This window comes from Mangifera indica, chromosome 17 (genome assembly GCF_011075055.1).
Source record: "Mangifera indica cultivar Alphonso chromosome 17, CATAS_Mindica_2.1, whole genome shotgun sequence".
Taxonomy (NCBI): Eukaryota; Viridiplantae; Streptophyta; class Magnoliopsida; order Sapindales; family Anacardiaceae; genus Mangifera; species Mangifera indica.
Genome location: NC_058153.1, coordinates 13,375,444 through 13,389,477, shown reverse-complemented (window position 1 = coordinate 13,389,477; position 14,034 = coordinate 13,375,444). Strand labels below are relative to the sequence as shown.

At 32.4% G+C, this 14,034-nt stretch overlaps 1 pseudogene; it reads left to right on the top strand.

The window, feature by feature from the left end:
• Positions 1 to 196: 196 nt before the first annotated feature.
• LOC123200386 lies at positions 197 to 5,665 on the top strand (annotated as a pseudogene).
• Positions 5,666 to 14,034: the final 8,369 nt, after the last annotated feature.

Sequence of the window (14,034 nt, the reverse complement as noted above, 5' to 3'; positions counted from 1 at the left end):
TTTTGCTTTTTTAAACTAGCAAGTTCTATTCTTTGTTGTAAAGCAAAATGAATTTTTTTGGGGTACCAGGTAGTGCAGTATACATGAGCTTTCCTTTGACATTAGTTTCTTGTTGCCCTCATGTTTTTGTATCTTCAAATCTAACTATGCGTTAGTGTAAATTTTCTAAAATGGACAATGTTTCACCACTAGGTACCTGCACAGTCTGCAGCAAATGGAAAGTAGTGGTGCTGAAAAATTTCCTGGAATTAATGAGGCTGAAGGTTGTGAGACCACCATTGAAATCAAAATAAAACTCTAGACTCACAAACCTATATGTTGAGAGTGGATAAACAGGTAATCACTTTTGCTCTGTTGTCATTTACCGTACTCAGTTCTGGCCTTGTGCTACTTTTTCCATTTGTTCAAAGCAAGTTTAAATTTTCTTCATGAATTCATGACCTAAAGTTCTTGCTAGAGCTTTTGTTGGGCGATACTCAATCTTCTTATTACAGTGTTTTCTTTAGTTGTACTGTAAGCATATAGCTATTATTGTACTTCTGGCAAGTTTTCAAACCTTGTCATGGTGGTTTTTGAAAATTGGTATCCTTCTAGCTTTTGAATTGAACATACATAGGATCTATTCTCGTTATTATTACAATTATGTTTCTTGTAATGTTATCTTCTTATACATGTTACCCTTGCACAGATGTTGGTTCTGACTTTTGTACTGGCATTACCATACTGTTAATGTCTTTTCCTCCCACAGGTACCAGTGCCTGCTTTGAAAAAACAGATTGCCTCTGTGACTGGTGTTTTATCTGAGCAACAATGTCTAATATGTCGTGGAAACGTTTTGAAGGATGATCAGCTCCTCTCTGCCTACTGTATCCTTTTCTTATTTATGTTTTGAGTTTCAGGACCTTAGTTATTATTGTTCTACATTTTGCATCCAAAAGAGAATGCACCAATAACTTATTTCCATGTGTTCCCTTATCTTTTACTGGCAAAGATAACAAAAGTGATGAACTGAAAGGTTCATCATGCTTTTATAATATTTTGGTTACATGTGATACTTGTTAAGCAATCTGTACAAGTAATATAAGCACAGCACCATGGTACCATTTTCTGCTCTTTGTGGTGATTTGTTTACCTGCTTTTCTTATAGTTCATACAACAAATATTTTCCAGGTATGCAAACCATTGTTCAATCACATAATGAGCAACATTATTGGGGTGGTTGCTTCTACTGTTACTTGGTTTGGGCCAAGACCTTTCCATTTGAAGGTAGAAAAATAAAGAATGATTACAAATGTGCGGTTGAGAACCTGTTGATCATGACTTAACTTAAATTTCGTACTAAGAGGCAATTTTCACCATCATTGAAGGAGTTATAATACTTATATGTTTTAGTAATATTAGTTGTTTGGTCTGTTGCTGAAACTGAGCCATATTGAACTGAGGATTTATACTACTTAAAAGATGATATCCGCAGCCGATAAACTTTTATATTCCTTCCTCTGGCCAAATGTATGTTAAATTACAGTTATAAGTATGGTCAATATCATTTTGGAATCCTTTACATTTAAGTTTCTTAATTTGATTTAGATGTTGAGCATGGTCACACCTTGCATATGGTGGTTAGGCAACTTGTCCTGCCCTCATCGAGTGGTGGCCATAACCATACAGGTCTGTCCTCTTGCTTATTTTTTTCTTTTGCTCATGAGTATTGTGTGAGCTACTTATTCTAATGCTAACAAGATTTTATGCAATAGTGGTCAAACCTCTGTAATAGATCTGTTGTGCAGGAGTAGATCAGCTTCCTCTTTCCTTGGAATTGTTTTTAACCATTCAATGTGTTATATTTTGGCTGGCCATTGGCAATAGGGAACATGAGATAGTTTCTTAAAAGTATATTGAGAGGAAAAAGACCATTGCAGAACTGTGTTTTGTGTGTTGAAATACAGTGGTGAAATGGTACTCATTTGTTGCTGTTTGGTTTTGATAATATAGTTGTAATCCCTCTTACCATTTATTATTAGTTGGGAGATGCCAACATCCTTGGTTCAAATTCTTGGTTGCTGAAGATGTTGTTTATTAAAGTAAAGGAGTGGAAAAGTGTGGAGAGCTGTTACATTTTGTAAGGGAAAGGATTGTGCTGTCTGAGACTTTGAGCTTATATATACCATACATCTTATATTTCTGCTGTTTATATGAGTTAATATTTTCTTTGTACTGTTTTATGTTGTCCCATTGCATTGAACTTTTGGGTCATTTCAAGTTTGTGGAACTAGATTTAATTTTTTGTGTTTTGGTTTCTTGTCCCTGGGTTTCTCTTTCTGCTTCCCTATGTACTTCATTAGCATTCTGTACTACTTTTTCCTTTCAAATTGATTATCATTTACATAAAAGGCTTTCTCTTTTGTCAATCATACTCTTTAATCCAATGTGCATCAGTAACTTGTGTGCTGTTTTAATTTCTGTTGTGCTAACAATATTACAGTGAAGGAAATGCTATTCTGATTAATGGCTTCTCTCATAACTGGGAAGGATTTGCTGATAAACTCCATCATTTACAACAATTGAACTTGCATCAGGTACCAGTCGCAGTCATGGGAATCAGGTGGCCCCTCGTGTCATAATTGAAACTTTTAATGTTCCTGATCAAGGGGATGGAGATCCCCCAGAAATTAGTCAGGTGAGCCAACAACTGGATTGGAAAGGAGCCATTTTATGATTTCATGTCTATTGTGTTATATTTTACCATGCCAATGTCTCAATGCTCCTTTTTTCCTCCAAGCAGATTGTCTCAGCTGTTCTTGGTTCTTTTGGATTTTCAATTATTGGAGTTTTTGGTAATGGGATTGATGTCAAGGTAAGTCATAATTGCTGCTGCCAGAAACTGTTGGCTTTTCAATGCCTTTTAGAATTATTGTGTGTCTGTTACTGCTGGTCTTAATTTATAATTAATACCGTCACTCCCCTGTCCACAATAGCAGGTTTGAAAAGATTTGGAAAAATAAACCATTAAAGTTGTTATTTTTTGATAGTTTTTTTATTGGTGGAGATGTTTGATGGTTTCTTGGTGATCTTGGAAAAAATATAGGGTCACAGTAATTATTGTCTTTTTGTGTCTGTTTTTTGTTCATCTATGTCTACTTTTTGATCCTTACTCTTTTGGATGGTGGTGTGCTTAATGTAAGGAACCAGAATTGCAGAGACTTGAAATAACATCAGTTACTAGTGTTATGTCAGATTCAATTCAGCAACTGTTTGAACAAGCTGGTATGAGTGTATCGAATAGACTGCAGAGTGCCTTTGGAATTCTGACAACTGTTCCTTTGAGATCTTTGCAGCCTCCTGTAAGCCTGAAATTTTTGGTTTGCTTTAACTTTTGTCATTCCATGTCAAATGGATTTTGTGCATACATATTTGGTCTAATGATATATATTCTGCAACATCTTTTTATTTTTAGGTGATTCCTGATGCATTAACAACCTTGTTCCAATATCTGAGTAATACAACACATGAAATTGATGGAATTGGCCTGTTTATTATGCTTAACAACCAAATTTATTTTGCTTATTAGTATTCCTATAATTCTTTTTTGATATTGTTGCAACACATTGTATTGCAGGCAGTAGAGAGAATAACAATTCTCAAGCAGCCACCATGGATATGACTAGAGAGAGATTCTACTTCTGCATCATATCCAGGGACACTACAAGAAGGTATTCCAATGGCTGCATCTTTGGCAGATGTAATGCTGTCCACTAGACACATGCTCGTTGAACATGCTGGAGGGTGCCTACTTGTGTGTTCTTATCTGCCTTTTTAATAGTTTATTCTATTAGTCAATGCTAAAGTTATTTATTCTATGATTTTGTGAACATAGTCCTTTCTTATCATATTTAAGTTAAATAAATATTGTTGATGTGAGTATACTTTTTTTTTTTTTTGAAGTGAGAAACTGTTATTTTTATGTTTGTATATATATTTTTTTCGTTTCAAGAAATTGTATGAGAACTATAAGCTTTTAAAGTTACCGCTAAGTAGTTAATTAAATGCTAGATTTAAAAGTAATTATTATTTTCTTTTATCTACTGGAAGCAACTTGCTGGACAACTGGATAATCAGGCATATGTGAGTGATTCGTATGTACAGATGAGCACAGAGTCTACCGCATTGACAGCTGGAGTTCTGCTCCATAATCTAGGTACAATTTTGCTTTACTGTGCATTTAGGTCAAACTCCGGTATGACCATTCTAAATGCCAATTTATGACATTTTTGTTTTACTGTGCTTGCCCACTTATTTGCTAATGTACCTATCTTTGCAGTCTGAAGCTGTGGTTAATGCTTGTCCAGCTGTTTTCATATCTCCTTCTGGTCCTAACTCTCTCATGGTTCAAGTAATATTTCATCATTCTATTGAAATCTTCTTGATGGCTTTAGACTTTTTTTAATTTTTGTTGATAGTTGAATTTATGTCTCCAACCTCTTCCTTTCCAACCGGGAACAAGCTTTGGTGCCATCCCCATAGGGTCTGTACAGTCTAGCACTGGTCTGGTTAATTTGCATGGTGCTGGGTTTCTTCCAAAGCATATTGATATACAAATATGACTAGGTACTGAGTTTTGAGACTGGACATTTGATTGCTTTTCAATGTACATAAATCTTTAGTGTGTATAGCATGGGTGTCAACACATCTCCTACAAATCTGGACAATGGAATATTATTATGTGGGTTTATTTGTGGAAATCAAAATATTTATTATAATTAATTAAGTTGAGAATATTTTTCCTTGATTAAGATCATTTCCTGCAACAAATAGTTGAATAGCAATCTCAGCTTCTTTGCTGTAATGGATAACACTGTCATAATTATACACACCTCACCTGATGGATAAGCGAATTTTGTTTTAACCGTTCATGTGAACAATCAGCAATGGATGTGAGTATCATGTACTGAAGTGTGATGGTTTCCTGCAGAAGTTCTGCAAATGTGATATTTTAAATCATTATTTGCACAATTTTAAGGTTCATCAATGGCAACTTCTAACACTAATCAAGAAGATCATGGTAATGCTCAGCAGCCCTCGGGGCAAGGTAACTCAGCAACAGGTCCTGGTAATGAACCTGCCAGTCAAACGACTTCAAGGATCTCGGAAGGTTCATCTCTTGCTGGAGAATCTGGTGGATGGGTAGTGCCAATAAGGACCATGGTAGCAGAAGTGTCTGCTCCCTTCAGTTGGCTACCCTCTGATGTATCTGGTAATTCTGTAGGGATATACCATCCAGTTCTTGGAAGATTTCAACATGTAGCTACTGGACATTTGACCGCTGAACGAAGATTGCTAGCATCTGGTGCACAAACTGAGTGGCTATCCGCACCTGAGTCCATCGTGCAGCCACAAAACAGTGAGGATCCTGCAAGAAATGGTACTTGAACCAATCACCAAGTCCTGCGAAGTATTAATGATAACTATTTCATGAGAAAATAAGGTTTCAATGTGAACTTTTCTTCCTGGTAGTGTTTAAGAAGCTTAAATAGATTCATTTTTGTTTGTTAACAGTTTTTAGTGTCCTTACTGTTGTTAGGTGCCCGTTGTATTGCTGATGCTATCGTTACCCTTGATAATTATAGTTTCTGTTCATCTTAATAATATAGGTAACTTTCATTGGTAACTTATAATAATAATAATATTAATTAATTAATTAAGATAATATTATATTAGGATAATAACAATAATAATATTAATATTAATTGATTAAGATAATATTAGAATAAAATAATCGATTAAGATAAGATGTTGAATATTATGATAAAATTAGGATATTAATATACTATTTATAGGATAATATTTTATAAAGATAATATTAAAATAATATTTAATGAATTATATAAAGGTGAGTGAGTGTCGAAGTAGGAGAGAAAATATTTATTATTTAGATATTTTGGCAACCATTGGCTAATAGGAAAACTACAATCTTAGGGGAAGAGTTGATATCTCTTAGAGGATATTTAGTTTGAGTAATATTTTATTATCAAAATAGAGAGATTACTTTAAAGATAGAGTATTTAGAAGATTAGTGGGTATAAACGATTATTATGTTTGATAAAGTTTGGTAGATATAAATAATTATCGTGTTTGGTTAAATATAATAAAAAAATATTAGTAAATTATTTTACTTAAATGCCTCTGAATATAATTATTTTTAAATATTTTTATATTATTTGTTATATTAATTAAAAATAAATTTATTTTTATTTCAAAAAATTAATAAATAATAATATAATTATAATAAAATCAAGATTATCCTAGTAATATTTTAATATTTAAGATAATCAGATTATCACTTATATTACCTACCATATTAGCATAACCAAACAAGATAATATAAGTAATAAAAATTAGATTACTAAAGTAATCTTTAAATCCTTAGAATCAAATAGTCTCTTATTTATTGTCAGTATTATTTATTTAATATAATATTTTTATCGGGATCTCTATCAATATCCTATGGACTAGACCTTTGTGACTCTATATATTTATTATTTTCTCATACTATCATCCAATTACTTTGTAGGTTAATTGCTTTTTGCTTACGGTAGGAGAAAGAGTATAAATTGACTAGTGTGCATCGTGACCCGTAGGAAAAAAAAAAAAATTGCTCAAACAGCTTTGCAAGAGAGCCTGTTGTAAATTTCTAATTAATTGAAGACCTCTGAACCCTCGATAAATGGAACTTCAACAACTGCAATTGGTCATATAAACTTTGTGAGAGAGGGGTTGTTTGAAGACATAGATTTATATCATTCATGCCTTACTTTTAGAGTTCAATTCAAGACTATATATTGAGTTGTTCTAATCTCTGTATTAGTTGATAAATGGTGCTGTTTTTAAGAATCCTTTGAATGGGTATTTTCTGTGTAGGATCATTATCAAATCTGAACTCAAGACAGTAAGAATCTTTTAATGGACTTAGTGTCAATACCCGCATTCTTTCTGCTGGTGGGATCCAAAACAACGGAGAACCTGAGCAGCAAATCCCTGGTAGTGTTTTGCGATTTCTGAGGAATCTTTTTCCTGGTGGCCAAATCCATGTTGAAGATGCAAGTGTACAGGGGACAGCTTCAGGTTTTGTTTTAGAAAGTAGTGTGGTTACAGCCAGTGGACCTTCAGAAGCAAAAGCAAGTGCCAGTGAGGAAGGTTTATTTTTGTCTAACTTTCTTCACCTGATCATGCCTGTCATATCTCAACAATCAAGTGCAGCACTAATGGTAGCGTCTTTGGATGGAGCAGATGTTAGAATATGCCCTAAAAACCAATCGCTTTAATTGGTTTTAAGAATTATATATCTTGCATATACATTATTAATAAAAGAAAAGTTCTGTCATACTTCACATGTTTTCAACATCCCTTATATATATATATGTTGTAGTTGTATATTACATCTATATTAACTACATGCATACGACATGTGAAAGGTCCCGATGAGTTTTAATAAACGTCATCAAATCGTTCCCTACATAGGCAATCTGTTTGGGTAATAGTATTGCATAGTGGGTGTGTGCTATATCACCATAGTATATCAATGGATGATATTAGACATGCTGGATATACACATGGGTAAACAATGGAACCATTTGATGGTTAGAGAACTGATCAAAGGTTATTCTATTATATTGTTTATCGAACGTGACCACTGAACGATGATCACATGGGCATTAATATGTAGTCAATGATACATCGTGAATCATACTAGTGTTTAGATCCTTTTGACTTGATATATCACAGTTGTGCTTCGTTCCGAAACGTATGGTTCATATGGTGTATACCACGGGGCTAATCATGTCTCGTTCAGAAGCTGTTTTGATCATATGTTGCTTGAGCGAGAGGACAAGTGATGATCATACAAGGATCCGTCAGCTCGACTGCTCTCAAGTTCCCATACGAATATCGAGAAACATGAAAATCTAAGACACTGGCCAGTGTAGATAAAAGATCACAAGAAAAAAGTTTTGATGTGACACGTTATGATGTATTACTTGATATTCGAAAAGATTAAATATTGGATTTTGACATTCCATGAATCCAAGTTTAATCGGGGTGTAATGACGGAGGGATTGGACTATATGGTAAGTGTGAGTAAGAAAGGTTCATTTGATATTATGTGAAGCTTGTATTTCATTGTGATGTAGGGGTCATGGGACATTGCTAGATGATACCACATGATCAGTGAGAGCTTCATTTTGTAGCGAAAAATGAAGTATATCGGTTAACGACAGTTTTAGGGTATATAATGATATAATGAAATGTATCATCTGATATGGGGCCTACGACTACGTCACTATGAACCTTGAAGGTCACACTTATATTTCAAGGAAGAAAATGGTGTTATGAAGCTGAAAATATTTATCCATGGTTGATTAGCACTTTCTGAGGATAAAAATTGTGTTTTTCGAATAAGATTCGAAAAAGGGCAAAATTGTCATTTTACACATTTTAAATTGTTTAGAAAGTTAAAATGATTAATTTTGGGCACAAATGAATTAACATGTGTCAAATTCTCATTGGTGGATACATAAGAGAAATGAGAATTAAACATATATTTTAACTTGATAATTATCAAGTTTTAATGTAAAAAATGTGGGAGAAAATAAAGAAAAATATACATTTTTTTTTTCTTCTTCTTCTTTGCTGGGAAAAGCTTCTCCTTTCTTCCATTTTTCTTCCTTGAATGGTGTAAGTCAAGAGATCACTTATTTTAGTGATTCAAGCTTCCAAACTTCAAATCAAATTACAAGGTACAAGGTAGTTTACATGTTTCTATGTTTTATTTATTAAAAAACCATGTAAACTTTTCAATACCATTGTTACATATGATGTGAACATAAATTAAAAATTTTAATTTTGTTGTCAAAATCCTTCAAATGGTATCAGAGCAAGAGTTTGATCCTTGAATGACAAGAACATGCCATAATTTTAGGTGTTTGGAAGTGTTAGTGATCAAAACCTAAGCTATAATTTTTGTTATATGTGATTAGTTCAAACCAAGTGTATATATGTTATTAAGAATGTCTTAATAGTATTGGAGAAACTTTAAATTGTTGAAATTGTGTTGGATAACTTTTGACATAATTAAAATAAATAAAAAAATAAAAAAAATAAAAATCCTAATTTTAGAAATTTGGGTGATCTTTAAATTAATGGTTTAATCATGATTTATACATGATTGTCATAATATACACATGAATTTTAATCTTGACTTTACATGGGAATGTGTTTTTTAAGAAACTTAGTTTGTGAGACTTGGTGAAGGGCATGAACAAGTTGACATGATTTCCATGTGTTTGGTTGATGGAAATAACATTCAATGTTGATTGAATTGTTATTAATTCCTTAAACTAGTGCTTGATTTGGTTTGATTGAGAATTGAATTTTTAATAGCTTGGATTGGATAAATTACTTTATGAGTAACCATATTCATGCTTGAATAATTATTATATGGTGAGATGAATTATGTTTGAGTGATGAATGATTCATATATGTCATGATTTGGTAAAATGCATGACACTTGTGAATTTGGCTCATATTAGGCATGTGTTATGTATTTATTTTACAACTTGTCATTCTAAAATCTATTCATGTTTAAGTATGAATTGAAACATGGTTAGTAAGATTTTGGTGAACTTGGTATGTGTTTTGGAAACATCAAGATTCGAAAAAGGGGCAAAATTATCATTTTACACATTTTAAATTGTTTAGAAAGTTAAAATGATTAATTTTGGGCACAAATGAATTAACATGTGTCAAATTCTCATTGGTGGATACATAAGAGAAATGAGAATTAAACATATATTTTAACTTGATAATTATCAAGTTTTAATGCAAAAAATGTGAGAGAAAATAAAGAAAAATATACATTTTTCTTTTCTTCTTCTTCTTTGCTGGGAAAAGCTTCTCCTTTCTTCCATTTTTCTTCCTTGAATGGTGTAAGTCAAGAGATCACTTATTTTAGTGATTCAAGCTTCCAAACTTCAAATCAAATTACAAGGTACAAGGTAGTTTACATGTTTCTATGTTTTATTTATTAAAAAACCATGTAAACTTTTCAATACCATTGTTACATATGATGTGAACATAAATTAAAAATTTTAATTTTGTTGCCAAAATCCTTCAAATGGTATCAGAGCAAGAGTTTGATCCTTGAATGACAAGAACATGTCATAATTTTAGGTGTTTTGAAGTGTTAGTGATCAAAACCTAAGCTATAATTTTTGTTATATGTGATTAGTTCAAACCAAGTGTATATATGTTATTAAGAATGTCTTAATAGTATTGGAGAAACTTTAAATTGTTGAAATTGTGTTGGATAACTTTTGACATAATTAAAATAAATAAAAAAATAAAAAAAATAAAAATCCTAATTTTAGAAATTTGGGTGATCTTTAAATTAATGGTTTAATCATGATTTATACATGATTGTCATAATATACACATGAATTTTAATCTTGACTTTACATGGGAATGTGTTTTTTAAGAAACTTAGTTTGTGAGACTTGGTGAAGGGCATGAACAAGTTGACATGATTTCCATGTGTTTGGTTGATGGAAATAACATTCAATGTTGATTGAATTGTTATTAATTCCTTAAACTAGTGCTTGACTTGGTTTGATTGAGAATTGAATTTTTAATAGCTTGGATTGGATAAATTACTTTATGAGTAACCATATTCATGCTTGAATAATTATTATATGGTGAGATGAATTATGTTTGAGTGATGAATGATTCATATATGTCATGATTTGGTAAAATGCATGACACTTGTGAATTTGGCTCATATTAGGCATGTGTTATGTATTTATTTTACAACTTGTCATTCTAAAATCTATTCATGTTTAAGTATGAATTGAAACATGGTTAGTGAGATTTTGGTGAACTTGGTATGTGTTTTGGAAACATCAAGAGTTAGGGTTTCATGGGTAGCTTCAAGAAAAATACAATATAGAATTTCAGTTAAAATTACTTTGTTTACTTGTTATGGTTTGATCTTGTAGACACCAAACATTTGATGTGTTTATATTTTAGCAAACTTGAATAAAAAACATGAAATATGGTAAATTATTTGTTAAGTTTACCAAACTACAAATTTAATTTATATGTTTGAATGTTTGACTAGGATGCCCAAAATGTCATGTCATTAAAGGTATTTATGATAGTATTAATGTGTGACATGTGTATGCTATATATATGAGACATAGTGACATGGTAAACATCATGCTTTTAAATGCTTAATATTATGTATGCTAGATTGAAATAGACTTAACATGTTAGATGTGTTTGTTGTCTTGGATAGATAAATAAAAAACTTAAGTTTGCTAATCTAGGATTAAATTATAAGATATTGGATGTCTTATATGCAAGATCAACCTAATGTATATTTTAGATATGTGATATGCTAAGTTGTATGAAAATATGATTTCTTTTGATTATTGAATAATATAGTTGATATGTGTTCAATAGCATGCCTAAGTTTTATGTTTTATGTTATCATGTAATTTATTTATGGCATATAACACATAGTTTTGTGTTTTAGAGAACTAAAACTTTTAGGCATGAAATATTTTTACAATATCATTTAGGATATTAGAAAAGTTTTCAATCGCATAAATTGTAAGAATATGGTTTAGTAATATGTCTTGGGTGACAAATATTTATCCAAAGATATATATTAGACTACCCAAGATATAAAATGACTCTTATTAATAATAATAATAAATTCTTCCCTAAATTTTCAATATCAAATTCGAGCCTTCCATTATGGGTTGATTAGGGTTACGTCATAAGGCTAGAAATCCTAGATTTCTATTATGTGATGGATACTATGTCATATGACGTAAAATTAGTTGATTGGTGTCTAGAGTACTATTTCTGTCATTCCCTATATTCTATTATGTGCGGGAGTGATGGGGTATTATATCTGGAAAGCACGATGGGTTGAATTTGACTAGTTTAGAGTGCTTAGATCTATTATGTGCGGTGCTCAAAGCTAGAGGCTCACATGAATCATAACTCGCATTTAGAATGTAAAAGGAAATCGATTCCTACTTATTGAGCTTGACGGACTTAGATCTATTATGTGCGGTTTGTCAAGTTTGATAAGAATTTGATTCCTCACTAGAAAGTGATTCAATGAACTTTCCGAATCTTCAACTGAGGAAGTATAAGATTTGAATAAAATAGTGGGAGCTAATAAGATTAGATTTATTGGTAATTTCTAATGAATTTGTTATTTCTTACAGTATTCTCTCTTGTGATCCAGAATCTCAAAATGTCAACAACAAACAATATAATCCTAAAATTGATGGACTCGCATGTGCTTATTGGTCCAAATTTTAAGGATTGGCTGAGAAATCTGACTATTGTTCTTAATCTTGAAAATTCAGCTTATGTCTTGGAGGCACTTTTACCAACAACAGTGGACCCTGATGCCCCTGAGACAGAGCAAAAGGCTTATACTGAATGGGTAGATGCTGACTTACGAGTTCGCAGTTATATGCTGGCATCAATGAACTCTGAACTTTAAACTCGGTTTGAGAACGTGGAAATGCTCGAGTGAAGGAATATAATTTGATGACTTCACTATTCAGCATGCGGCTTAGGAAGGGCATTTCCCTAAATGATCATGTTATTAAAATGATTAATAAGACTGGGGAGTTACAAGTTATGGGCACAAATTTGCCGCATAATGTTCGGGTGAGTTTGATTCTCCATTTACTCCCTCCAACTTTTAAGCCGTTTATTACAAATTATAATCTCAATAGGATTGAGCGCACTCTCCCTGATCTTCTCAATGATATTCAAGAATTTTACAATAATGAGAAGAAAGGGAAAACACCAGCTGAGTTGCTAGCTACTTTTGCCACGAGAGGCAAAAAGAGGCAAACTCAAAAGCCTTGGTGGAGAGGTTCACAGATGGGATCTGGTGGACCAAAAGTACAAAGAAAGGGTTTTAAGAAAACCACTACCAGACCTTCTAGGATAAAGGGTTTTGGCATTGGGGCATCACGTTCTCAGCCTCCACGACCATCTATTCCACAGAAAGAAAAGAAGCAGGAGAAGAGCAATTGCTTTTATTGCAACCAAGAGGGGCATTGGAAGAGGAACTGCCCTCTATACCTTGATGATCTGAGAAAAAGCAAAGTAGGTACATATCAGTGTTATGTAATTGAATTTGAATTAAATGTTAATTCAAACATTGATTCCTAGATATTAGATTCTGCTGCAACTTCACATGTTTGTGCTTGTTTATAGCATCTACAGAATAGTTCTGCCTTGAGATGTGATGAGATCATACTGAGATTCGCCGATGGGACACGAGTTTCCGCAGAGGTTATAGGTGTATGTAGTGTACAGTTACATACTAGACATGTAATAACTTTGTATAAAACTTTGTATTTTGCTAATACCACCAGGAATATCATCTATATTCCAGTTTTGTGTAAAAATGGTTATCAATTTACCTTTAATAGGAATGAATGTCAAATTTATTTTGGGAATAGATTAGTAGGAAATGCTATCAATACAAATGGTTTGTATGTGGTAGAGCTTGATTTACATAACACTATGTATTCAAAATCATCTAAAAAAACTGGGGAACATATAAATCCAATAGTTCTATGACATCACAAATTTGGTCATATTGGAGAGGATCGAATTCGATAATTAGGAGAAAGTGGACTTTTAGGTTCATTGGGTTTAAAACCCTATCCTACTTGTGAATTTTGTCTTCGAGGAAAAATGATCAAGCTTCCGTTTAAGAATAAAGGGGAGCGAGCCAAAAATATATTAGAGTTGATACACACTGATGTGTGTGGCCCCTTTAATGAAATGGCCCGAGGAGGTTTTTCATACTTCATTACCTTTATCGATGATTATTCTCGATATGGGTATTTATATTTAATGAAATACAAATCTGAAGCTTTTGAAAAGTTCAGAGAGTTTCAAAAGGAAGTAGAAAACCAGACTGGGAAGAATATTAAAGTTTTA